The sequence below is a fragment of the Rattus norvegicus genome, chromosome 1, assembly GCF_036323735.1.
Source record: "Rattus norvegicus strain BN/NHsdMcwi chromosome 1, GRCr8, whole genome shotgun sequence".
In the NCBI taxonomy this organism is placed as follows: Eukaryota; Metazoa; Chordata; class Mammalia; order Rodentia; family Muridae; genus Rattus; species Rattus norvegicus.
This window is the reverse complement of record NC_086019.1, coordinates 222,973,067-222,998,337: the sequence shown is the minus strand read 5'-3', so window position 1 is coordinate 222,998,337 and position 25,271 is coordinate 222,973,067. Positions and strand designations below refer to the sequence as shown.

The following is a 25,271-nucleotide window of genomic DNA, read 5'->3' as shown; positions in this document are numbered from 1 at the left end:
AATAAATAATCTAAATATTCCTTTTATTTATCCCTTTTATTTAGTCAGCACTAAGAGTTTATTTTGTCTCATAGTAATATTCCAGCACTGAACTACTTAAAGAAGCATCTATTGTCTCATTGTAAAACTTGTCTCTGTGAAAGCCAAACACAGTCCTGGAGCAAGGAAGATAGGTATCTTATATGTAGATGTTTGTATATGTGGTGAGTTACATATACAAAGAATAATGGAATGGAACTTAAGTTTCCTAAACACACATGTGGGCTTATGTATGTATAGGAAGAAAATAGGTAATATATAACTATACTTCTAGCAAATGAATATATTATTAGCTTATTAACATCTTAACAGCTAGAAAACTTAGCTGTTTCCTGGGATAAGCAAATATTGCCGGTATTTCCTAACAGTGGCTCACATCTGGAGGTATGCATCAACTAAGAACACTTTCTTTTTTTTTTTTTGGTTCTTTTTTTCGGAGCTGGGGACCGAACCTAGGGCCTTGCGCTTCCTAGGTAAGCGCTCTACCACTGAGCTAAATCCCCAGCCCCCTAAGAACACTTTCTAGTCAGACCCACTTAAAGATGTCACACCTCACTCTAGATTTCATTTTGTTTTTCCCCAGACTTCAGAAACACAAATCTCTTTGGACATGACAAGAGAAAAGATAGGAAATGAATAGCTTCCAAATTTAAGGATACAGTGTAATGTAATTACTTTAAAGTTTCCTTTGTGAAATATAACCTAGGTAGTTTCTGAGAACTAGTCACACTGAACATTCATGAAGCCTTTGGTTTCCTTTTAATTGTTTAACCTTGCAAGATCAATAACATAAGACAAACACAACTATTTAAACACAGTCTCATTCCAGCAATTCTTTTAAGTATTTCTTTGAAGCTGAAAGGCAGCTTTCTTTGTGAAGAGTGAAAACAGTCTGCAGAATTGGAGGTGTCAGTACTGACTGACCCCCTTATCGCTTCCAAATCCCCACAGCTGCACCCTTGCCTCCTTCTGATGAAAAGCCAGAGCTGACCTGCTTGGCTATGCCTACCACCATCTCTAACACTGCAGGAAAGCTGTTAGGGCTAGCAATGTATGCTGGGCAAGAGAGAGAGGGCTGTCCAGGCTCATTAGAACTCAAGTCATCAAAAAACCCAAACATGACATTCACTGGACAGTTTTCGTGACTGTGACATCGACATCCTGCGATCTCGGGTCCTCTTCTTACCAAACATGGAATTCTGTGCTGAAAAATTCAGTCACTTTCAACAGGCATCTGCAGTTTGGCTTTGTAAAGTTGGTAATATGCAGTTAAAACCTAGAGTGTTGCAATTCTCACCTAGATCACTGCAGCCTGCATGGATCCGGATGAGGCACACCAGCTAGACTGTAGGCCAGTCTAAAAGAACAGGAAGGGGGGGGGGGGGAATGGGAGAAACCTGAGAGAGAACGCAGAGGGCTGCTGCCTAAATTTCTGCCCTGAATGTTAATAACAAGCAAGAAAGTCCTTTATACTCCTAAAAAGTCACTTTCTTGCCTTCTGTTTAGTTTAATGGAAAAAAAAAAAACAATTTACAGGTCAAGCATGCTGAAATGATGATAAAGGTTTTTAACCCAAGTTTTGAAATGTGGTTACATTTTTCCACAGAGCTAGGTTTCTTTTTATTTCCTTACAAATTACTCCAAAGCTTTTAAAAACAGCTGTCAGCTCTGTTTGTCCCAGAGCCTGATTTACAAAAAGCCCGTGAATGGGAAAAAGTACCGAGTAAGAAAGTTATTGCATTTTCATTACAAACCTGCTTTCAATTCACCCTTCTGGAAGCTTAGTGGCTGAGCTCTGTATTCAGGAGCCCCTGTAGGCAGGAGCTGGGAGGTATGTGTATGGGGACTGACCTCATAGCTAGGAGGACAGTTTTCACCTCTGGCTCAAGCAGGGGGCTGAACTTCCTGAGCAAGCAGAGGTGTGGATGGTTTAACCTTTCAATACTGGGATTCTCAACCCAGAAACAAACTCAGGACCATATAGCCCAGAGATACATGCAATACACAACAGGATGATACTGGGGACCATTACTCTACATACAGAGTAGAAAGAGAGTTAAAGAAGTTTCCCAGAGCCATTTTGGTGACTATCACTTCCCTCCTTTTGCTAGGATTGGAGGCAACTTTCCTTAACCTCATCATGCTCTCCACCAACCTTCTCTGGGTAAACTGCTGAGACAGCTCTTGGGTGGCCGCAGGTCCTCCTCCGGGGCACTTTCTGAGTCTTCGCCTCCTGCCATACCTGACACATGAGTCACTTCCTTCTTCAGGAGTCCTTCCTGGTCCTCCCCCAGCCCCACTAACTCTGTTTCTCCTTCCCCGTGGTGGCTGCCTGTTCTCCTTTTGTGAGCACCTTTTTGCAATCATCTCCCAGGACAATGTCTCTTTTTGAACACCACGGCTGCTCTGAGGTGCAACTGATACTGAATACAGAGTCTCCTGATCCTCTAACCTACCTCCTCCTCAAACCTTCTGAGCCTTTTCTGGATGCATCTCATTGCAACAAACTCTGCACTTGGCCTTCTCCTTGTTTCTCTATTTCTGCCACTGTCTTTCCTTCTCTGTAATTATGTGCCAGCAACCAGGTATATGTCACCACATCTGAGACTTATTTTTTCATTTTTCCTACACAACTAACATAGTAACAGAGTCCTATCTCAAAAAATTTGGAGCAGAGTTTCTGATCAAAAATGGTGCCCCATACTAACATGCCTGAAGCCACTAAAATGTCCATTTGAGCACGAGGTCCCTGCCTTGCCATTACAGCATGATCATACACATTGCTGATAAAACAATAAAACTTGGAAGTTCAAAGCTAGTGAATATGCACACCTACAGTGTGTTTTACCAGAGCATATGAAGCTCAAGAAGGAAGTTCAAAACGTAGATGCCTCAGTCCTTCTTAGAAGGGGGAGCAAAATACTCAGGGGAGGTAGAGGATGGGAGGGACTTGGGAGGAAGAGAGGAGGGAGAGGGGGAGAAAGGGGGGCAGGATCAGGTATGGAAGGAGACTGGGATGATATATAGAGGGTCAAGAATTTGAACAGAACTGTGTAGCAAATTGGGGGGCGGGGGGGACTGGAGGTAGCCACCAGCAAGTCCCAGATGCCAGGAAAGCAAGAGGCTCCCAGGACCCAACAGGGATAAGATTAGCTGAAATGCCCAACAAAGGGGAGGGACAACCTGTAGAGAACATCCAGAGGTTAGGCAAGGCCCTTGGTTGGAGGATGGGGACACCCACTCATCACCAAATTTTTAATGGAGAAATAAATATGGACAAAGTGTGGAGCAGAGAGTGAAGGAAAGACCACCCAGAGATGCCCCACCTGGGGATCCAACCCATATACAGACACCAAACCCAGTCACTATTACTGATGCCAAGAAATGCTTGCTGACAAGAGCCTGTTCTAGCTGTCTCCTGAGAGGCTCTGCCAGAGCCTGACAAAGGCCGAGGCAGCCAACCATTGGACTGAGCACAGGGACCCCAATGGAGGAGTTAGAGAAAAGATTGAAGGAGCTGAAGGGGTTTGCAATCCCATAGGTAAAACAGCAATATCAACCAACCAGACCTCCCAAAGCTCCCAGGGACTAAACCACCAACCAAATAGTATACATGGAGGGACCCATGGCTCCAGCCACATATGTAGCAGAGGATGGCACTGTCTGGCATCAATGAAAGGCCCTTGGTCCTATGAAGGCTCAATTCCTCCGTGTAGGGGAAGGCCAGGGCAATGAGATGGAAGTGGGTGGGTGGGAGGGGGTACACTCACAGTTGCAGGGGGAGGGAGAAGGATAGGAGGGTTCCAGAGGAGAAACCGGGAAAGGGGATAACATTTGAAATGTAAATACACAAAATAAAAGAGAAAAAAATTTTAAAATGTCTTCATTATGGTTTTCTCATAGAAGGTAGAATGCTATATTAATATATTGATTAACTTCATTAAACCAATACCATATTTTGACACATGTATCTGTTTGGCCACAACAGATGCCTGTCAAGCTTACTAAAATCCCACAACCATGATTTAAATAATTCACCCCCATTTATGTGAATCTTTGCTTTGAAAAAAGAAACAGTGGTGACTTTTAGATATGAGGATGCAGACTGTAAGGCCTGCTAAGCACAGATGCAAATGTAGAAGACCCTCAGCTCCACAAAAATCAACTTCATTCAGTGTCTGTTTGTATGTGGATAATCTGTGCAACAGTCCTTATTCAATGGAAGCTTAGTTTTAAATATTCCTTTCAGCAAGCACCAGCCATAGAAGAATAATCCTAGAAACCCGCTTTGCAAGTAATTGAGGCTTTTTAAGAGGAAAAGCTTTTACTGGCCTCAGCACAGCATTTGTGAGCAAACAAAATTTAACTTTCTGTTCTGGATTTACTAAAGAAATGTATTATTAGAAACATTTAACTTTCTGAGCAAAGAAAAACTAAACAAATATAAAACCATCTATAACTTACAGAAAAGTATACACAATTTTTCAAAGGAAGTGAACTTTCTAGTCTTGCCTATTCCATAGATGAAGTCTTTCCACCAAGACTCCTTAGCACAAAGGCAGTATTTCTCAGTAGCACAGAACAGGGTTAACTGCAGGCCAGGTTAGTGGGGCTATAGCCAGGACAAGCTGAGGCAAGAGGCTAAGGCAGTTCCACTAAGATCCCACAAGGAACCTGGGCTATAATTTTTCTGCCTGGAGAAACTTTGGAGGTCTCATCAAACAATTCCATCAAGCAGGCTGGAGAGATGTGGAAGCAACAGAAAATTTCAGGAAACACTGGTGTCCATGTGAACAAGCAGTTAGCTAATGAGCAGTAGGGAAGTAACACAGGTTTGAAACGTGCATTATTAAATACAGTAGGGGAATGGATGCAGGCTGAAATGTCAAACAAGAATATGATTCTCTTGTCCCACCTCTGGACTAAGTTATGCGTACCCCAACCACACTGATCTCAGAAACTTACTGAGTTCTGTGGTCTTCAGGGAGTTAAGATTCAGAATGGTGATGGACCTATAATCCCAGAACTCTGAAGACTAAAACATCCCCAAACAGACTGGCTGCAATCTCTTCCTATGTGAGGACTTCAGCATGCCCCTGCTGGTCCCTTCTCCTCCCTCTAGTCACTCCTATCCTACAAGGAAGAAGCATCAACACTGCCTGTCATGCTCAGCCAGGAGCCTGAGACAAACACTTAGCACATGTCATGCTCAGCCAGGAGCCTGAGACAAACACTTAGCACATGTCATGCTCAGCCAGGAGCCTGAGACAAACACTTAGCACACTGCCCTTTCACGCAGTTTCACTTTCTGCAGATTCAGTTACAGTTAATAACATAGTCCAACATGTTAAACCATTACAGAAATAAACAGTTTGAAAGTTTTACCTGTACTCTGTTCTAAGCATCATAATGGAACACAGACCCGTCCTGGCTGGAAAGAGTGCTATCTCTTCACCTTTTGTGTGGATGCTGTAAACACTGCCTGCCTACGTTAGCTCTGACACAACATTCACCAGGCACATAGGAAAGCACAGGCTACGCAGCACACAACAGTGCCTCTGTTTCTAGAGTCCCTGGAACTCTTAGAATATTCACCCTTCGGAGACGGAAAGATGACTGTATTTCTCTGGCTCCTTCCACATGACATCACCTCAGGCTGACATGCTCCTACAGCTACAGCTGTGTCTCTGCTTAAGGCAACAGAATAGTCACTTCTTACTATGGTAGGCAAAGAATGGCTCCTCAGAGATATCCAAGTTCACAACGCCTGTGAAACTGTTACTTTATATGGCAAGGGAAGTTAGGTTTTAAAACTGGGAGATGATCCTGGGTCAGCTGGGTGACTCTAATGTGAACATGGAGGTTGTTAGCTGAAAAGTGAGGCAAACCAGACTGGAGTGGTACAGGGTAAGGACCTTGACCCCTATTTCACCTGTGAACACAAAGAAAGGGATCAAAACTTAGGTATAAACCTGATTTTCCTGCACAACCAGCAGAGTAATGTTGAACCTGTAGACTGGACTGTCTGACACAGTTCAGACTTGTGACTATCAGAGGTCCTGTGGTTGTGGTTACTCCATTCATAGCAGCAAGAGAGACTACATCTTTTCCAGCTCTACTATTAGTTCCTTTAGAAGAATAGGGGAGACAGCAGAATCTGTTGCTATCACCTGGCCAAATCATCTTGCTGGTTCCTCTGTGTGAATATCTTTATAAATAGGCCTTTTGCACATACACTCCAATACTGGGAGGCATTATGAGTGCTGAGTTCCCTAGCTGGAACTCAGAACCACATATATATCATCCCCAACACCACACCTCACACTGCCACCTTATTACTCAGTTTGTTCACCTAGTAAGAGAAAACTCCTTTTTATCCAAAGATACAAACAGAGCTAAATTTATATAAACACCTCCACATTGTCAGCAATCTGGTAATGCACTTCTTTTAACTGCTATTCCACTCCTTCCCTACCTCAAAAGCTGCTGGGGCTGCTACTCAAGAGTTACAACAGGGACTAAGAGTGGAGAAGACCCTCACACAGCCAGGTCAGTAGGACAGATCAGAATAACAACATGCACTACATTACTTGTAAAAATGTCCTTCCAAGAAGCTGTTCATAATCTATGCTAAAAAAAAAAAAAAGACCATTTCTCTCATCCTTATCAATATGTTTTTGAAATATATTGAACTTAGAAAGGATTTTAGCATATGACCCACAGTGTGAACTTTCAAGAACTTTCTATCCACATGTCATTCATTTTAGGACAACCCACTGAGTGAGATGTTTTAAGTACCAAGAAGCCAAAACTAGACATGTTGAAAGTAGCCTGACCAACCACATCACACATGAACTGTTAAAGATGGCTGAGTGAGTGGACTACAGGCATATCTAGAGTCGTGCTTTGGTTCTTAAACAAGTCACTTCCCTCTCGGCTCCCAGCTCTTTCTCATCTATTAAGAGGGAATCAGATCATCTTCAGCAATCACACCATGTCTTATGCTCTATGAATCTAAAGTAATCAGGAATCAGAGTGGTTCAAAAAGGTAACACAGGGTTGGGCAAGGGCGATTTAATGAAACCTACTCTGCGCCAGGTAGCATTTCAGGTGCTAAGGATAGCACAGTGATGAAAACACACAGTTCTGGAGAGCCTACTGATTTGAGAGAGTGTGCAATCTTCCCCCCACATCTAGGAGGCATTGATTCTAGGACTCCTCCCTCTTTAATTACCAAACTTCCTAAATGTTTAACTCTTTAAACATTTTTTGCATAAAACCTATATTCATCCTCTTGTGTGCTTAAATCACCTTCTTATGAACTGTAACACAAAATAATATTTAAATGCTACATAAATTGTTAAGAGAATAAGAACATATAGACACCCAGACACACCAACACACACACAGAGCTATATATCTTTGATACGATCAAATTGGAAGATGAAGAATACAAGGGACTAAGGAACTGATCCAACCTGTAAAACTTGCAATCTCAGAAGTTTACATGAGGTTCAATACAGACACACCTATATTTGATTCTTATATTCCAGGCAATCAGATAGGAATCATAGTTGATGAATTCTGCCCCATACTAATTATTTACCATTAAGGTGATAAAATTATTTCAGTGAAATAAATAAAAACACAAGTAAAGTCGGATAATTTCAGCCAACGTGGAAATGGCTGCTTGTTATATTTCAGCATTTTGTACTAATAACTATGGCTAAGTAAATAAACAAAACTATAAGTTGTATTTTCCAATCCTAATTGATAAAACAATGCAGCCAGCAGTGATTTCATACTTGTATACAGTAATACATTTAAATAATACAAACATAGAGATCGAGTAGTTCTTAAAATATAAATTAAAGCATCATTATGTTGAGGTGAAAATGGGTAAAAGCTTAGGAAGAAGTTGAAATTAATATGGCCAACATTTTGTCTAAAATATAAACTTATTCTAGAGAGGAAATTTAGTTACATACTTTGTAGGACAAACCTGATTAAATGAATTCAGAAAAGAATGTTTCCTACTCTTCACTGTGAAGCCATTTTTGTTCACAGTAGAAAATGCCAGTCCCAATCCCTGAACCCTAAGAAGATAACATCGAAGGACAAAGGATAGAACTAATAAGCCAAAGTTTCCTGGGTTTATTTCAACATTTTAGAGATAGATAAAATTCCCACAAAGTGTGGTCAGCTTACAGAGAATTTTGTATTACTCTTTCTTCAGATAATTTAGTCAACTGGTAAACCACCATATTTGCTAAATATAAGTGCAAAAATGAAGGCAAAAATTAAGGCTTAGTATACTCTATTTTACATGTGTGTGCATGCAAACTGTGCACGTGTGTACGCATACATGCAGAAGCCAAAGTCAATACCAGATGTCTTCCTCTGTTGCTCTCCATCATTATTTTTCCTCTGAGGCAGGAGAGAGAGAAAGGCAGTCACTTATTAGCTGACCTGTCTAGCCAGTGAGATACAGGATCCTACTGTCTCTAGCCTTAACACTAGGGCTATGAGTGTGTCATCAGGCTCAGCTACCATAGGTGCTGGGATCTAAACTCAGGCACTCATGCTTGTGCAAAAAACCTCTGACTGAATGAGCCACTTCTCTAACTCCTTTAGATACTATTCAAGAACATCACTGCCCTAGCAAACATTTATAGTTGTGCTCAAGTGATTCTCGAAAAAAAATCCAAACCAGAATATCACCTACAGAAATACACCTTAATTTGGCCGTTTCCTAGTTTGTTTGAGGCCTCTGAATCACCACCTGTAATTAAAAGTTAAGTAGAAGAACTAGAGAGTATATTTCCTTGATGCAGTTCTTTTCAACGAGTCAAAGTATTTGCTATTATGAGTTTTTAGGGCAGAGTCTGGACAGTTCAATTGAGTTTAATCAGTTACTAGAGTTGATTTGCATACTTTCCTTTGCAAATAATCAAATTGTGCAAGACTGACAAACACATTTGCTTCCTATATGTGAGGTCAGAGATGAGTTCTATGTCTCTTCCAAGTATAGCATACTTGTACCCAGGGAATGCTCCCCTGGAATGAAACACTGTCAAAACTACAATAAATACGTTGTAATGAAACACTGTTTTATAGAATTAATATACACCAATTAAAAACATTAATTCAAATGCCTACCAAAAGCTGAATGGGTAAGCTGTGGTTTACCCTAAACAGGAAACTAAGAGACAACCAAAACAATGTGTGTTGGGGTGGAGGGACCCCACTGACACATGTGAGCATGCATAGAAACCCTGGAGAATGATGTTAATGTAGTATATTAACATAAGTGATCGATATAGTAAAATTCCATTCCTATGGAATCCAAGAAGAGATAAAACGAGTCTAATCACAGACTCCAAAATCAGATGAGAATGGACAGGAGAATAATGCCACAGACAATGGACACTGTGGTAGAGATGCTCACTCATTGATGGTATGTGTAGGCACATAGCAGGACCACTTGTCTTAATACCTCCTTCTGTACAGGGATATGAGGACCTTTATTGACAGCACATTACTTCTTCAACAAACTATGTAAAAACCATTTTCATTTTTGGTTGTGGCTCTGCCTACAATATATGCTGTAAGTTTAGGGAATATCTAAAGAACCAAATAAAGAATTCCAGCTTTTTCTAATATTGTTTTCTTAAGGCAGTCCTAAATGATATTATGGTCTTTACCAAGCTCTTAAGAACTCAGAACTATTATTCACTATCAACACAAGTTGTGCATTCAAAATCCAAAACCTTTATATCTGAAATGCTCAACACACGGAAACTTCCACCGCGAATGAGCATCACAGTGGGAAATACCACAACATGAAACTTCACTTCATGAGAAAAAAATAATTCTTAAATTTAAGTGTCTTCAGAGTGTATGTATAAGATATAGGCAAACATAAATGAATTTCCACTTAGACTTGGGCCTCATCCCCAGTATAACTCATGTATATGCAAACATTTCAGAATCTGTGGGGGGTGGGGGGATCCAAAACACTTCTGGTCTCCAAGCATTTCAGATAGAGGATATTCAATACGAATTCTACTTGTGTACAAGGGATGAACATAATCATCTCTATGGTGGTTAAGGGTGGAGTTTGGAAATGCCATTTGGGATTTGGGGTGTGGGGTGGTGATAGAGCTCAGAAGGTAAAGACATTTTCAAGCCTCCATTCCCAGAACCCATATAGTGGAAGGAGAAAACCAACTGTATTCTGCATGTGTACCATGATACACACACACACACACACACACACACACACACACACACACACAGAGAGAGAGAGAGAGAGAGAGAGAGAGAGAGAGAGAGAGAGACTAAACGAATGTCATTTTTAAAAAAGCCATTTTTAAAGCAGTTTTTTAAAAAAAAATTCTTCTCTCATTCTGAAGATTACAAATGGGATTTGTTTTGTTTTGTTGGGGATGGGGTTATAATATTTTATGATGAAACCTCAGAGGGGTCTTCAATAGCCTTTTCTTATCTTCACAGGCAAGGTATTCAAATGAGGCTTCTCTTCCATTCTCTTATATTTTTGGTTGTGAGCCTAGCCTTTAACGGCTGAGCCATCTCTCCAGCCCTCTCATCCATTCTCTATGAACGCAGGGTGCTGCACTCTGAAGTTTAACTCCAGTATCTATCCAGAGGAGAACATGTCAGTTGTTCACAGTTAGCATTTACTTGCCTTGATGTCGTCTATGCAGGCACGTTACTACTGTGGCCAAATATAAAACTCATGGTTCTTTAAGGTATGAGATCGACTGCTGTAGAGAGAAGATCCTCTGTAGGATAACCTGAGTTTAGGTTGGTGCTTTCCTTCTCGTTTGTTTCCAACCTAAGCAGTGCTGAGCTTTCCCCAGGGTGTATGTGCATGGCCATAAATGGCCATATGCAAGAGCAACTGGAACTGTGGACAAAACACTGCCTATGCCCCGAATGATCTCATGCACATTGAGCTTAGTACTTCATTTTATTCCAGGACTAATAAGGAACGAGTTTTAGTAATTTATTCAAATCAAATAGTAGGTAGCATAAGTGTTCACAGAGACTTCCTGAGTAGCAACTATCTCTCTGAAACTGGTAACGTCCTACTCTACCTCAGATTAATACTTCTAAAGCACTCACCCAGCACCTAGCTGAGTAATTCTGGCTTCAGAACACAGAAAGTAAACAGACCACGGTATGTCTCTAAATTCAGTACTCAGAAATTACATATGGTCAACATTATCTATAAAAATTCCTAAAATCACTGTCAAATCACCATTGAACTACTAGGATCTAAGTTCTGAGAAGGTAAGAGCCAAAAGTAAGTGTTCCGTTTGTTTCGCGTCAGTGTTTCAGCTGCAGCTTCCCTTCACTGGAAGAACACAAGCCAAGGCTTAGCTCTGGAGGGAACATCATGTGTATAAATGGAATCCGTCATATGCTAAATGTGCATATGACACAGCTCTACCATGGAACACTGATCTTCATTTAGGAAACTCATAATGCAAACACACAATTTATTAAGAGGTATAGAACAAAAGCACATTTTAATATACTTTGACACATTTAGTTCTTGAACACAAATGTGTTTGATTGACAGAGAGATTATCTAATTATCTACTGTTCCACAAATAGGAATACCACACCAAAGCCCAGAGAACGAGAGACGAAGGCTAAGATCACACTCAAAAAGATCATTAAGGGGGCTGGAAAGATGGCTCAGGGCTTTAGAGCACTTGTTACTCGTGCAGAGGGGTTTGAGTCCCAACACCCACATGGTGGCTTACACCCATCTGTTACTCAGTTCTAAGAGATCTAACACCTCCTTCTGACCTCTACAGCATTAAGCACTCATGTGGTACACATACATCCATGATGGCAAAACACATGTGTATAAAAATAAGCCTAAAATGTAGAGAAACATTTTTTAAAAGACTGCTTTGGTTTTAGACTATTTTAAGCACAACCCACCTCTGTAGAGACACAATGTGCAGATTTGCGTGAGTGGGACTTTCTGAATAAGACAAACTGATACTCTACCTGGAAGCTTGGCACACTAGCAGTGCCTTCTCTTAGGGACAAGCATGGACAATGAAAGAACAGGAAGGGTAAGGTGGAGTCTGCGGAAGGAAGATCTGGAAAGCCCAGGTCATGAGGACATTCTCATAAAGACACTGGAGGGAGGGGCCAGAATCTGCCCCAGGGGATGAGGATCTGAAAGGACAACAGAGCAGGGCTTGTCCTCTTCCCATCAGTTTAATCTTGAGAATGTTGCAAGCCCCACTTAGGCCAGCCAGTTAAAGGACAGGAACAACTTCAGTATAAACTATCTACCTGTTTTCATAGACAAGGGATAGCAGCTGATAGCTCCGGGGTGGATGTGCTCCTGAAGAAAAGAAACCTTATTATATTTATTATCCTTTTTGAAGATTGGCCTTAACCTAAGGAAAATAATATTATGTATTCCCTAATAGGGCTAATAACAGAAATGCATATTTATTTTATATTTATTTTTAGTGCCCCTAGGAGTTAAAAACCATCCAAATGAAAGCGATGCTGAAATAGAACTGGTAAGTTGCTGACTGAAATGAGAGTGTAGACCTGAATTTGTTGGCAGGCATTTTTGTTTCAAGAGCATTTTAGGATCCTTGGAGTAAGGATAGGTAGAGACTGAGAGGAGAGCACAGGGTAAGAAGAAGAAGAAATGATTTGTACACTTCACACAGCTTTTAGTCTCTGACAGGCCTCAGATAACAACCAGAGTGAAAAAGAAAATGAGTCTTTCTTCCATGGTCTACTTCCTTCTCTGGAATCTACCGCCTGCTGCTGTTGTGGGTAAGAGACAACAGCTCAGATTTTGTGACATTCTCACTTCCATCTTCTCCTAGCCCCTACCCCATCTCTACATATGCCTCTTTAGCCCTCTAGTCTAGAAGTGTAAGGATAAAATTAGGTGCCAGATGTGTACAAGAAAGAGACTGAGCAGGAGAGATATCTCTGTGGTTAACAGCAGTGGCTTCTCTTCCAAAAGGTACAAGCTTAATTCCCAGCAACGACATAGGGGCTTCAAAATACTCTGAAACTTCTGTTCCAGGGGATCTGATTCAGGGAATGACCTCTTCTGGCCTCCTTGGGTACTGCATACATTTGATGAACATACATACATGCGAGGCAACATGCCTGTACAATAAAAATAAATAATTAATTTTTTGAGGCAAACAAAAGGGACTGTCAATTTCAACTGCTGTTATTAAAGTCTCTGGGAAATGCATCCTTAGAACTCCCTTGAACACAATTTATACTTCAGATATTTACGGTGGGAGTGCTAATCAATATGTCTAAACTTTAAAATGACCTTATTAGAAAATGGGAACCACCATGGGAGATGCAGGGAGGGTGAGACAGTTGGTTCCATATGATTATCTGAACCAGTGAAGTGACTAGAACCTAAATTCTCTGTTGGAGCTGGAGCAAACTGTTCCCTGCTGCAAAGGAGAGATGGATGGCTTTGCTGTGCTCCATAAGTAACTTCTTCATATTATTAGAGACGCAAATGATCTGCACCCAATTAGATGTTGCCAGAAATGACATCTTCTGCACAGCACAACCTCTTCAGTCAAAAAGCAATCAGTTATGCTAACCCACACCTTCAGAGTCTAGAAAAAATGGTACACATAAATATATCCTAACTCTTTACTGGGCACAGCCATAGTGGGGTCCACTGCCCCTACAGACCTTTGGCAGAAGCCACCATCTAGGCAGACAGACTCTTAGGCTGAGAGTCTGGGTGGGTACTACAAGCAAGTTCAAGTTGACTCATCTGCTAACTACTTCCTGGGTTTGCTTCCTTCAAGAAGCTTGGGAATGGACAAATACCTGGGAAAATGTCTACTCTTACAGATCAGAGTCAAGTATGATACAAAGAAAGAGCTTTAGAAACTGTACTCATAAACCAGCCTGTTTCCCCAGAATCAAGAGAGTCGGAGAAACCACATGCTGAAAGGCACCCCTCAATCTTTCATATGATAAAACCTCTCAAGAGAGTTGGTTTAACAGGAAGGCCTTACTGGGTGCACAGGCTGATGGGAGTCATCAAACACAGCAAAGTTGGGGCCCGTTGTCTCACTTCAGCTCATTATTGCCATTCTTCAGAGGACAGAAGAGAGGAAACACAGAGGCCCACACACTGAGCAGTGCTCAATATGCAGCCGTATTTCTGAAAACCCAGCTAACCACACACCAGCTGTGTGATCTTCTGCCACCTGACGAGGATCAATGTGTCATGTAGTTAAAACTTCAAGTGGTGTGGCTAGAAATATAAACCAAACATCTGCCCTGTATGCCTACCAATAGCCGTAAAACAGTAACTATGGCTTTTTTTTAATTGCCCCTGACATTAAGGAAACTGACATGAGGGGTTCGCAGATAGGTTGGGGTCTTTGGGATCCTAAGGAAGAAATATCTGGTCTCGTCCCATGGAGCGGGACAGCAGGCATTGTATAGAGGTCCTTTTTGTACAGGGAGTGGCAGGACTGACTGTGAAGCCTCAGCCAGCTTCCTCCACAAAGGCACAGCCTCATACTAGGAAGTATAGGCATGGTGCTGAACCCCTCTTCCAGAATGACAATTCAGTTCCCTTTTTATTACTGTTAAACACTAATGACATGATGTCTTAGGACTCCACCTAAGCCAATAAAAGAGATCTATCATAGCTGGCATAGCTGCTGTTATAAATCTGAAATGATGGTTAAACAAACACCACACCTCCTAAGACTGCCTTAAACCCACTCCTCTAAGCTGGTTTACAGCCATTGTTTCTGAAGGGCTTTGCTAACTGGGTGTGAGCTTTATGCTAAGTACTAGCTATTAACTCTTGCTTGATCCTTATCTCTAAAGAGTTCCCCAATAACCCTATAAGGCAAATATTATTAGTATTTCTACTTCCCTGAAAAAAATAGGGCTTGCCCCAGGTCATTCAGTCATAAGTCAGTGATCTGGCTTTAATTTCTGTCTCTAAGAAAGCAATTAAAAAAGTATGGAAAGCAGTGAGCGTGTGCGCTATTACAGCCATATTCTCTACCTGATGTCCACTCCCTCTTAATCACAAAATCGAACCTTAAAAGGTCAAAATTCTCCATACAGAGTAACTGAGGGGGAAAAATCAATTAAAATAGAGTTTTTTCACAATATATTAAATGTAATAAATCCTTTCAGCTAGATTAACTTTTTTACATGGGAGCCAAAGAGGTCATACTTGGAAGCAGATGAGATGGCCGGTGATCAAAACTAGCATTCCAAACAATGGAATGCAAGTTCCATGACAAGTAGGTAGCTGCAATCGCTCAGCACCATTTCCAGAGCTCTCAGGCTTCTAGGACTTGTTGCACTAGCCGGCTCTCTAAAGAATGGGTCATAGCCTATGCTCTTGTACAAGTATTTTATATTCCTTGCTGCATACTGCAGAGACTGACAGTGTGGTGCTTACTACTGGGTTCTCATGAACTTCACAGTGGTTTCAGAAAGAGCCTTGTTAGCATCCTACATGGTGGGAAGAGCAGGGAAAGCCAATCAGTTCTTTTTTACTGGACACTGAACACTGGGGTAGAACTGTCAGCTGGCAGGTTAACATATTCACACTTATGTGACTGCTGCATAACTTCCAAATTAGGGGATTGGCCAAGTAAGAAAAAAGATAAATGAGTAATCTATGTTTGCCTTTTCCCAAACTATCATTTTAGAAGGTGTGAGAAAATTATATAATACTTTAATAATTTTCACATAAAAACTATTAGGATCCTGTTCTACACTTAAAACCCAACGTAGTAAGAATATGATTGGTTACTCTAATCTCTTATTGGCCTTAGTTATTAGAAATAACCCACTTTTACTGACAGGAAGGTAAAAAAAAATGAGCTTAATTAAATCTCACAACAAACAACATAGCATCAGTCGGGTGTGGTGGTAATTCTTATAATCCCAGTTCTTAGAAGTCAGAAGCAGGTGGATCACCACAAATCTGAGTCTAGCTTGGTCTAAATAGTGAGTTCTGGACTTGCCAGAGCTCAATAGGGAAACTGCCAACAAGAAACAAAAAGGCACAAGCCCATCTGCGATGCCCATTTTCCTTTGTTACTAGAATTATTCACTGCCCAAAAGTCCAGAGTCTGCCATCTGAAGTATATACCCAATGCATTTTTAGTCTACTCTCTGCCAAAGCTTAATTTCCGACACTCCTTCCAACAGACCTCTATGTCCTGTCTCTGTCCAGCAGCCTGTGTACCCATGGGGACAGAGGCTGATACTGATTCTGCAGCTTGCTTCAGCACTCTTTTAGAAATGCTGTATTTTAAAACTGGGCTGGTGACTTAACTTAGCAGGTAACAGCGCTCGCTATCAACTCTGACTCCAAAGCTGTCCTCTGACCCCCACCTGAATGCTGTAGCACCACCCCCACACACACCATGCACACTTCACACACATTTGTAGAGGAAAAATTGCTCAGGCCTACTAAGCTTAAAATTTGAGACAGGTATTTTAATTTTTAAGGTTGTAACAAATTTAAGATAGATTTTCATTAATGAGGAAGAAAATTAATGAGTGTGAAAACTGATGGTAAACCAAGACTATCTGGAAAGTCCTGGGAAGATGATAGCTTCCATCATGTTTCTAAAATACACACCTTTCCTCTGCATTCAGTCATTCTGAAATTGTGCCTAGCACATGCTGGACTGTTCTTACTGGACATGTCAACAACATCTGCTCAGACCTTCTTAACCTTCTAAACAGGCAAAGTCCAGCTTCAATAAATGCTCTCCGGAAGACAGCTCAATGTCTTATACATATTTTTAGAGAGGACGAAATTATTTTTACAAATGATATTTTTACAAATGAAATTTTGTTAATTTAAAACAATGGAAAAGTATGATAGAGTGCACCTTGGTATGAAGCTGTGTTGAGTCAATAATCACACGTGAGCAGATCTGAAAGCTCTCACCTGACTGGTGCAGGCTCTACTTTGTGGCTGGTATTAGAATTCCAAGCCAGGAACACTTTCCCAGCCACCATCTGATTCTTATGATGACACTACCCTTTCCTTTAAGGACGCTAAGTTCAGTAAGTCATCCAGTGTCTAATTGTGGGTGCACATCTCACATTAACAAGTAGAAGATCAATGATAACTTCAATGAAAGGAGAGAGGAAATTATCTCACAACTGAGGATGATTTGAAATGCACTCATCACATAAGCCTTGGACAGCAACACTGAGGCCCTGAGAGAAACCTGAAGAAAAGACCCCACAGTCTGAGAACCCTGTCACCTGTTCTAGGTGATGCCACAGCAGCTCAAACCAGGCAGGTACCAAGCTCCTGAATCACCTGAGCCTGTCCTCCACTCAGGTGAGAAGTCAGACTAACCCTCGTGCACCTGTGGATGATTTCTAGCGTCTCTTTGACCTACTGGATTTGTCTTCTCACATACAGTTGAGTTCCATTAATAAGATTAAACATGGGCCTAGCGTTTATCAAAGCATTCTGCTCCTACTGGGACCAAGTCACTGTGTTCATTTACTCTCAAGTGTAAGGATATGCAGGGTACACTGTGCACTTCTCATTGCAGGAAAATGATATATTTTCTAGGACTTAGCCCCGCACCACAGACTTAAAGACTGTGTTAGAAAAGGTAAATAAAGTGAAAAACGGGGCTAAACACAGTGTAGGTTTGCACTTGCAAACACAGTCCTGAACTAGGGTATACCTCTGCTTCAGGGCCCTTCCTCCAGTACATCTTGCCTGGCCTGTCATAGGGGGCATCTTGCTTTGCTATCTTCTTTTGGAAGTTTTGGCCCAAACATTAGCATGTCAGAGAGACCAAAATATTCTCTCTTATATCTAAAATATCCCATTTCTTTTATACTTCTATGAGGTTCCCCAAACACGTATCTTTTTCTAAGACACTATGTAAATTACTGTTATTACTGAGCCTTCCCTTCGTCTGTCATACACACCTACCCAGAGGTACATACAGTGAACAGGGCTGCTCTCCTTCTTGTTCACCAACATGTAGTGGGGGCTCAAAGGCTCCTGGGTGAATACAGGAACAGCATCTGTGTAACTAATATTTTTGTTTAAACTCCTGGCTGACCCTCTTGGTCACAGCCTGGGTATTGCCTAATTATTGCTTTCACTGAGTTTCTGGACAGTAATCAAAGGTGTAGAGCAGACTCATGCTGTCAAAACTGCTGCTGACTGGATCCGTAACCTAGAATTCTCTGAGGAGGTACTGTGGGTTCACTGTCGTGTTTTTACACTTCATACCACACATTTTTAAAAGATCCTGGTGAGCTGTGAGTCAGTTTGAGTTTCTTTTAGAGAAAAGAAACTTGAGTTTCTTATAGTGTAGAAGAGAGCTGCTGTTGAAATCATCCGGCTTGAACTGACCCAGAAACCCAGAGGAAGAGCCTATGCTAGAGACAGCACATGACACTCCTAAGGAACTTTATCAAAGTATGGAAAGCCAGCATTCAAGCAAGGACACGGGGTTTTCAAGCATGTCACGGAAGCACTGCTTACACTGCTGGCACCAGAAGCCATCCAATGCCAAAAGGCTAGGCTGCCTAGACAGGCTGCCAGACCACAGTGAGGCCCACAGAGCTTAGGATGCAGCCAGATGGCATGACAAGGTGTTCCACACCGACGTTCATGAAAATGATGTGCTGAGACTCAACTCAGAGTGAGACAGAGACAGAGCAAGTGTGGTACTTCACTGGGAGGAGCCTATCAGTGGGTGAGGCTTGGTGGAAATTTTCCTCCCTTTTTTGCCTGTCTGTTTTTTAAAATGAACTCTGATAATACAAAAAGAAGCAACTTTTAAAGTGCCTTTGCATATGAGATGCCAGGAATATGATACAGGCTCAGAGTGAAATTACCCAAAGAATTAATTTATTAACAACTTCCACACCAGTAAGTCCACTACTGTTCTTAGCCTGTGTGGTGAGTACCTGAATAAAAACAAACAGACCAATCAGTTCTTGAACTAAGGAGGCAAACATTTCAGTTCACACCATACAAACCCAAAAACCTATTTTACAAGAGAACAGAAGTGATAAGTAAAATGGTTTATTTTTAAAGTACCTAGAAAAACAAAGTACTCAGAATATAAGGATGGAGACATCTTTCCTATCAGAATTCTGTTACTATCCCCATTTATCTCCTACTATAAATCACATAGTCTTAAACCTATTATTGCCATGATTAGACCCCTAGCTAGACCAGCCTCTGCCGCTGGTCCAGAAACATCATGGTATGATCAGGAGTCTCAGGGTAAATTTCAGCCACACTCCAAAGACGCAGGCATTCATTTCCTGGGCACCCTCACTGCCTGATACAAAGAAACAAAGGGTTGGGCAGAGTGCTTTGTAGGCAGCAGAAGACTGACTGCCTCTCAGATTCTTGCACACAGGCTTTTTTTCAAGAGGTGGATCTTGGAATAAATATCCTGTCCCAAACTCCCTGAACTCAGGTAATTCTCCTGATGTAGCCTTCTGAGTAGCTAGAACTACTACACCACTCCCAGTTGGGATTTGGGTTTTAATATTTCTGTTTCTACATGGAGTCACTGGATAACTTATGGACCACAAAAAGAACAGTTTGCTAAAATACTAACTTTGCTTCCTCCATTAACTCTTACCCCAACCTGCCCAGCTTGTTTTCCACCTGCCCCCCTACAAAATGATTACATCAAAATAGCTACGGAAGTGATCGGCAAAATAAACAGACATCATGGTTCTGAGCAATAAGGTTACACTTAGGCTCAAAGATCACAGGTTCAAAGTATAAGCTGAACAGTACCTGAATGATAATCTTTGAAAATTATGAAGTTCTCTGAAACTGTCAGAAGTTCTTAGATTCTCTTCTAGTTCTCTGTGAATGCTGTGAGTTCTTAGATTTTCCTCAACATGTTGGTGTTGACCAAAGAGTACAAAGGTCTCCAACCTAACAATGTGCTCTCAGCAGATGTGAACTGGTTTACAGACACCACTTTTGGATAGGTGGCTGCTCTAGGTGGGCTGCCAGTGGAGTCAGGGAACCAAAGAGCATCATCAGATGGCATCTCTATAGCTTAAGAAACACTCTCTAGGCTGTAATTGGGAGAATAGACATTCATTCTGCTAACTTGTGTAGGTGACTCCTCTAGCACTTGGTTCTGGCAAGTCCTGTGGGGTGTGAAGCCTTCTTCACATCCAATCTGCCTTAGAGCTAGCTGCCTGTGGGCTGCTCTGTGCCAGCTACTCTCCTCAGTCAGCTGGCCATTGTGCCCAACTTCTCTATTCTGCTATTCTGAGAAAGAAGAAGGACGAGTGTTTAGGAAGCTCTGGGGAGGTGGCTTTACTTCAAGTGGGGAACTAGAATGAGAGAAAATACCAATTGGTGTTGTCCTTGAGTAAGTCATTAAGCTTTCTTCCTGGATGCAAAGAGCAGAGCTGCCAGCAGAAAGTGTTCCCCACATTGTCTCCCTAACCTGAGGCCGCAATTCTAGCCTAGAGCTATAGCCATCCATGCAGGATACTCTAGAATCACATCCTTTCCCAAGGAGAATGAGCTGTTGTTGAGATTCTGATTTCTCTGCCCCTCACCCCAAGCAGCAATTTCTGTCAGACCATTCTCATATGCTAGGAAAGTCATGACTTCAAGGGCACTGAAGTTAAAAAATAGGTCGGAAACCCCTAGCAGAGGTTCTGGCTCAGGAAGATTGCTTTTGAAGAGGAAAGCCGCTCAGCTGTAACTGGTACTGAAATTCAGTTCTTAAAGAATGACTAGGAAGACCCCTCAGAATTAAAGCCAGAAATGCCCACTGCCTCATAACACTGCTGCAGTCTGTTCTCTATCTTCGTTTCTAGTTTCTTTGAGGGTAAAAGATTACAGTTGATATTTGTTCCCTATGCTGCTTAGAGAAAAAAGAATCACATCAGCTCTTTCTAGGAAGAAGTTTTTCTAAATTCAAGGAATTCAATAAACTTTTCTGTCTTACACTTGAATCCTCTGAAGGATCTGTACTCTGACATTACACTAAAGGAAAGCACATTCGGGAGAGGCAGATGGACAATCCGGATGTCCATTTATAAAAACATTCATTAATGACGAAAGCGGAGAGCTCAGATCCTCGAGTTTTAAGATTTAGCTTTAATTACCAAGATCTTTACCTCTGCTTAGCCACAAGACTAAGGAAAGAGTTCCCGTTCCCTAAGACAGAAGCTCTCCAACTGCGCCTGCATCTGTCAGATCACCTCCTGAAAGGCATGTGGGTTCCAGCGCACATGCATTCCCAGTGATCTATTCAACAGTCTGGGTGGGTATACAAAATTTATAACAAGCTCCTGTGGGATGCTCGGCTGCCTAGTCCTGAGAGGATAAATTTAAAAACTATTGCTTCAGTGCAGTTTCAAATACTGGGCCCATCCAACTTACCCACATCCTATCAAACCTTCTTATCTGATCCAGAAAGGCACCTGGCAAATGACTTTCAGGCTCTAAAAAGGAAAAGCTTTGTCACTTCCATTCCTGACACCTTGCAAGTAACCTCTGATCCAGAAGTACAGCTGCAAATCAGAATTACAACAGCTGTAGGAGAGGTGCTGTCCCACTCAAGTCTGTGCCCCACTCCTTCTTTTTCCCCAACTAAGTTTTCAAATTGTGGAAGCTCTCAGTGGCAAACAGAATGAAAGCTTTAAAATAGGAAGATTTTGATTAGAATCTCTCCCCACCACTTACCAGTACAGATTCTTGAACAAACTTAGTGATCTGTGAGGCTTGCCTTCTTTATTTACAAAATTGATATAGTACTGTTTCATAATAGGACTTTTTGTGCATAAACTAGCTGGCTCAGTACTTAGCATATGGTAAGCCCTATATGAAGATGCTGGCCATCTGACTTTTTCCTTGTTCTGGGAGGGAATAGGGAACTCTCTTCTCCAACAATGTGCTTAGGTATAGGATCACAAATTGATAATCACAAAGCTACATCTTAAACTGGAAGCTATGATACTGTGTCCTGGTGTGCCTAACATGCTGTTTTCATAAATAAAATGCCTCAGTTATTCACCTGGTCCTCCTGAGAGTGCTTTGGTTTACTGTGCTGTCCAGGTGCAAATCCTTTACGGTGAGTACAAAGAGCCAATGAGTCTGACGGTAAAAATAAATTAATTCAATAAATGCTGACATTCATACCCTCTAAAGTTTATTTTTGACAGAGTTTGGTATTTTATCTCAAAGCGATCTAAATATTATTTTCAAGATTTAAAATGAACGGCAACACCATTTTCTTATTTGTAAAATAAAGCTGAAGAAGATTCAAAGAATACTTTTTACATAACTTTAATAAAGGTTGGAATGTTTTAACAGTGACTATGCTTTTCAGAGAAAGGCAGAATGCATTTAACCAGCTGATCCACATTCTAGCCATTCCCTTCAGAAAGTGGAAGCATGAATCACTGTGGCTCAGAAAAATGCCCCAGAGGCTCTTACATTCTGTTCAAAACTGGGTTCTATTGGCTGAAAACAAAGAGGTCTGTGAATAAAAAGAAAACAAACAAAAAGCCCAAAACTGACTAGTGAAACATTCACATTCCTACTCTGATTACTGTCTGCAGCTTAAGAATTTCATACAACATACAAATATACTACAAAAAGGGCTTAAAGCTGGACTTCACCTAGAGATGAAGCTTGGGCAATCAGATATTGCAGGGATAGAAGCAGGTGCTAGGAAAGCTGAGGGAGGCTTTACTCGTTTTGGGAAAACTCCAAAACCTCTGTTTACCTGACTAGTGCAGGACTCAGAATCCTATCCCAGCAGCAGACCATGCAAGGTCACAGAGATCTGAGAAGACCACAAACTGACCGCATGACTCACTCTACAACTTTCAAAGGTCTTAGGACTCAGCTCTAGACTACTGGACTTCATACAAGCCATCAAACTGTTTAACTGCCTAATTTATTCACAAAAGAAATGGAAAAGTTCTTCATATCTACATTGCCTGTGGACATTAATAAGGAACACCAATTAAGGGAGGCAGAGGGAAGCATTTTGGTGAAGTATATGGCTAGTCTGCTTCTAGATGTCAAACCTAAAGATCAGAGAATATTAATCATGAAATCCTACCAGATGAAGGAAAACCCTCTTATTCCTATTATCTATATCCTTAATAACAATAATATACAACGAAAATTAGTACAAAATATTCACAAGTCACCATGAATATATTTTTATAATCTTATTACATAATATATATATTTTATTTATTTTAACACAATTCCTGTAAATATACAATACATAATAATATACTTCGATAAGCATATATAAATATACCTTACATATACACATATGTCATGTATATGTATCTATATATACAAATAACATACACATTATTATTGCCCAGGATTTATCATTTTAGCCACATCCTTTTGAAAGTACTTACCAAAAGTACTGTTCATGAAATACTCATATTTCCTAGCTATTACTCTCCATTAGTAACGTTGAGGTGAGCTGGGGTATCCCTGGGGACTGCAGGCCCTCCAGGATGGTATGAGTATGCTGCTTCCTTTCATACCAAGACGTACTGTGCCGCTGTTACAGCATTATGGTGACGCAGGAGCTTTTTACAGACTTCATATGTAATGATGCCAAGGTTCTGAAGACTTGCGGAACGGTACTTGTATATGACTGTTTTGGTAACGTCAGTTTTACTTTCTAATATAATAAGTGTCAATAGACATGATCCATCTGAACAAAAGCAAGTACTTCTATGGGGTCCTGTGTCTGCTCTGCCACCAGGCACAGCTGCTGGGGAGCTGACCTCGTGCTGTCACCAAGAGGGGGTCGGGCGTAGGGCAGCCACGGACACTGCTCCAGGGTGGGGAAGCACAGTCTGAGGCACAGGGCACAGCAGGAGCTGGCTTGTGGGGACGGGGTGTCCTCAGGCCTGCAAGGAGGCCAGGGCCATCTGGTTCTCAGGCTCTCGGACACCCAAGCACCACCAGATGCTGCAGAAGAGCTGAGAACGGACTGGAGGCCTGCAGGCTGGATCTAGCCCAGGGCAAAGCGGAAAGGAGGGGCATCCAGCTGGTCCTGTGGGGAGAGGCTTTGGCTTGATAGCTGCAGTTATGGCTATAGTGACTGGGAGAGCAGAGAGGTCTTTTAAGGGGGATTAGACAGCAGTACTGTAGGCGAAGGCCTTCTCCATGGCTCCCCACAGAAAATCCCAATAAAAAGAGGCAGTCCATGGCTTTAAGGCATTTATTGTCATAGCAGAAAGTGGATGAGTAAAACCATACCCCACTTCTCAGGGTGGGCCTGAGATTAAATACCTTTTGCAGGCAGGAGTGTCTGGGATGGAAAGGTTATTGGCTAAGCCTCCAGGCCTTTAGGTACCTCACTAGAACGGAGATCTGTCTTGAGCCTATGTGACCTATAGTCACATTCTCTACCTGTGGAGTTGCCCTTACATGACCGATGGCCACAAATATATGGAGGGCTGCAGCTAGTGACAGGGGCTTGGTACCCGGGGAATCAGGCAAAGCACCTACCATCCCTTCAGGGTTTCTGGGGTGCCTTAGCTCAACCAGGAACCAGGATGCCTCTCGTGGCCATACAAGTACTCACAGTCACAACAATTTTTAAGAGTTTCAAGAGGCACTAAGATTAAAAAGCTCCCCAATTCTAGATTCTTCCAGCTTCTACAGGGATTTCAGAAAATTGCCAGGGAGCATCTTCAAAACAGTATGTTCAGAGAAAAAAAGCAATCAAAAAGTATGGCAAGAAAAGTTCTCCTCAACTACTGGGTGACCTTGAGGGGAGGAAGAAGTGACATCAAGGAAGAAAGGTTAACTGCTAAAGTGAGAAAGAACACTCAAGTGTTCTCTCGTGACATCCCTTCATCCTCTAGCACAGAATGAATCTGTAATTAAAACAAGAACTTACTTAACATTATCCCGTGTTTGGGTCCTTGCCTACCTTAGAAAAATAACAGTATTGTAAATCTAGAGTAAGCATTGCTAAGTCTGTCCTGCACTGAGACACGTGAGGGAAGAATGTGAGCTCTGGGAAAGAAGTGCATGGGTCTGCCATGATGATGAGAAGACGGGCTGCTGTCCTGAAGGTGAGCAGCAGAGCAAGCATCTACTCACACAATCCCCAGGCAGGACTTGCAAGTCTAGGACAGCTAACTGAGGG

General features: G+C 41.6%; 1 protein-coding gene and 1 long non-coding RNA gene across 2 annotated transcripts in view; both read right to left on the bottom strand.

Moving 5' to 3' along the window:
• Window positions 1–25,271, bottom strand: part of Gnaq (G protein subunit alpha q) — a 246,302-nt gene that overhangs the window by 100,417 nt on the left and 120,614 nt on the right. The window lies entirely within an intron of this gene.
• The window catches only part of LOC134485208 (uncharacterized), a 58,260-nt gene continuing 33,433 nt past the window's right edge, over window positions 445–25,271 (bottom strand). Inside the window, exons 1-2 of the long non-coding RNA XR_010063205.1 lie at window positions 5,281–25,271; window positions 445–5,198 (exon numbers count right to left, since the gene is read on the bottom strand). The exon at window positions 5,281–25,271 is cut by the window's right edge and continues 33,433 nt beyond it. This is a non-coding gene — a long non-coding RNA (uncharacterized LOC134485208). The remainder of the gene's footprint in view (window positions 5,199–5,280) is intronic.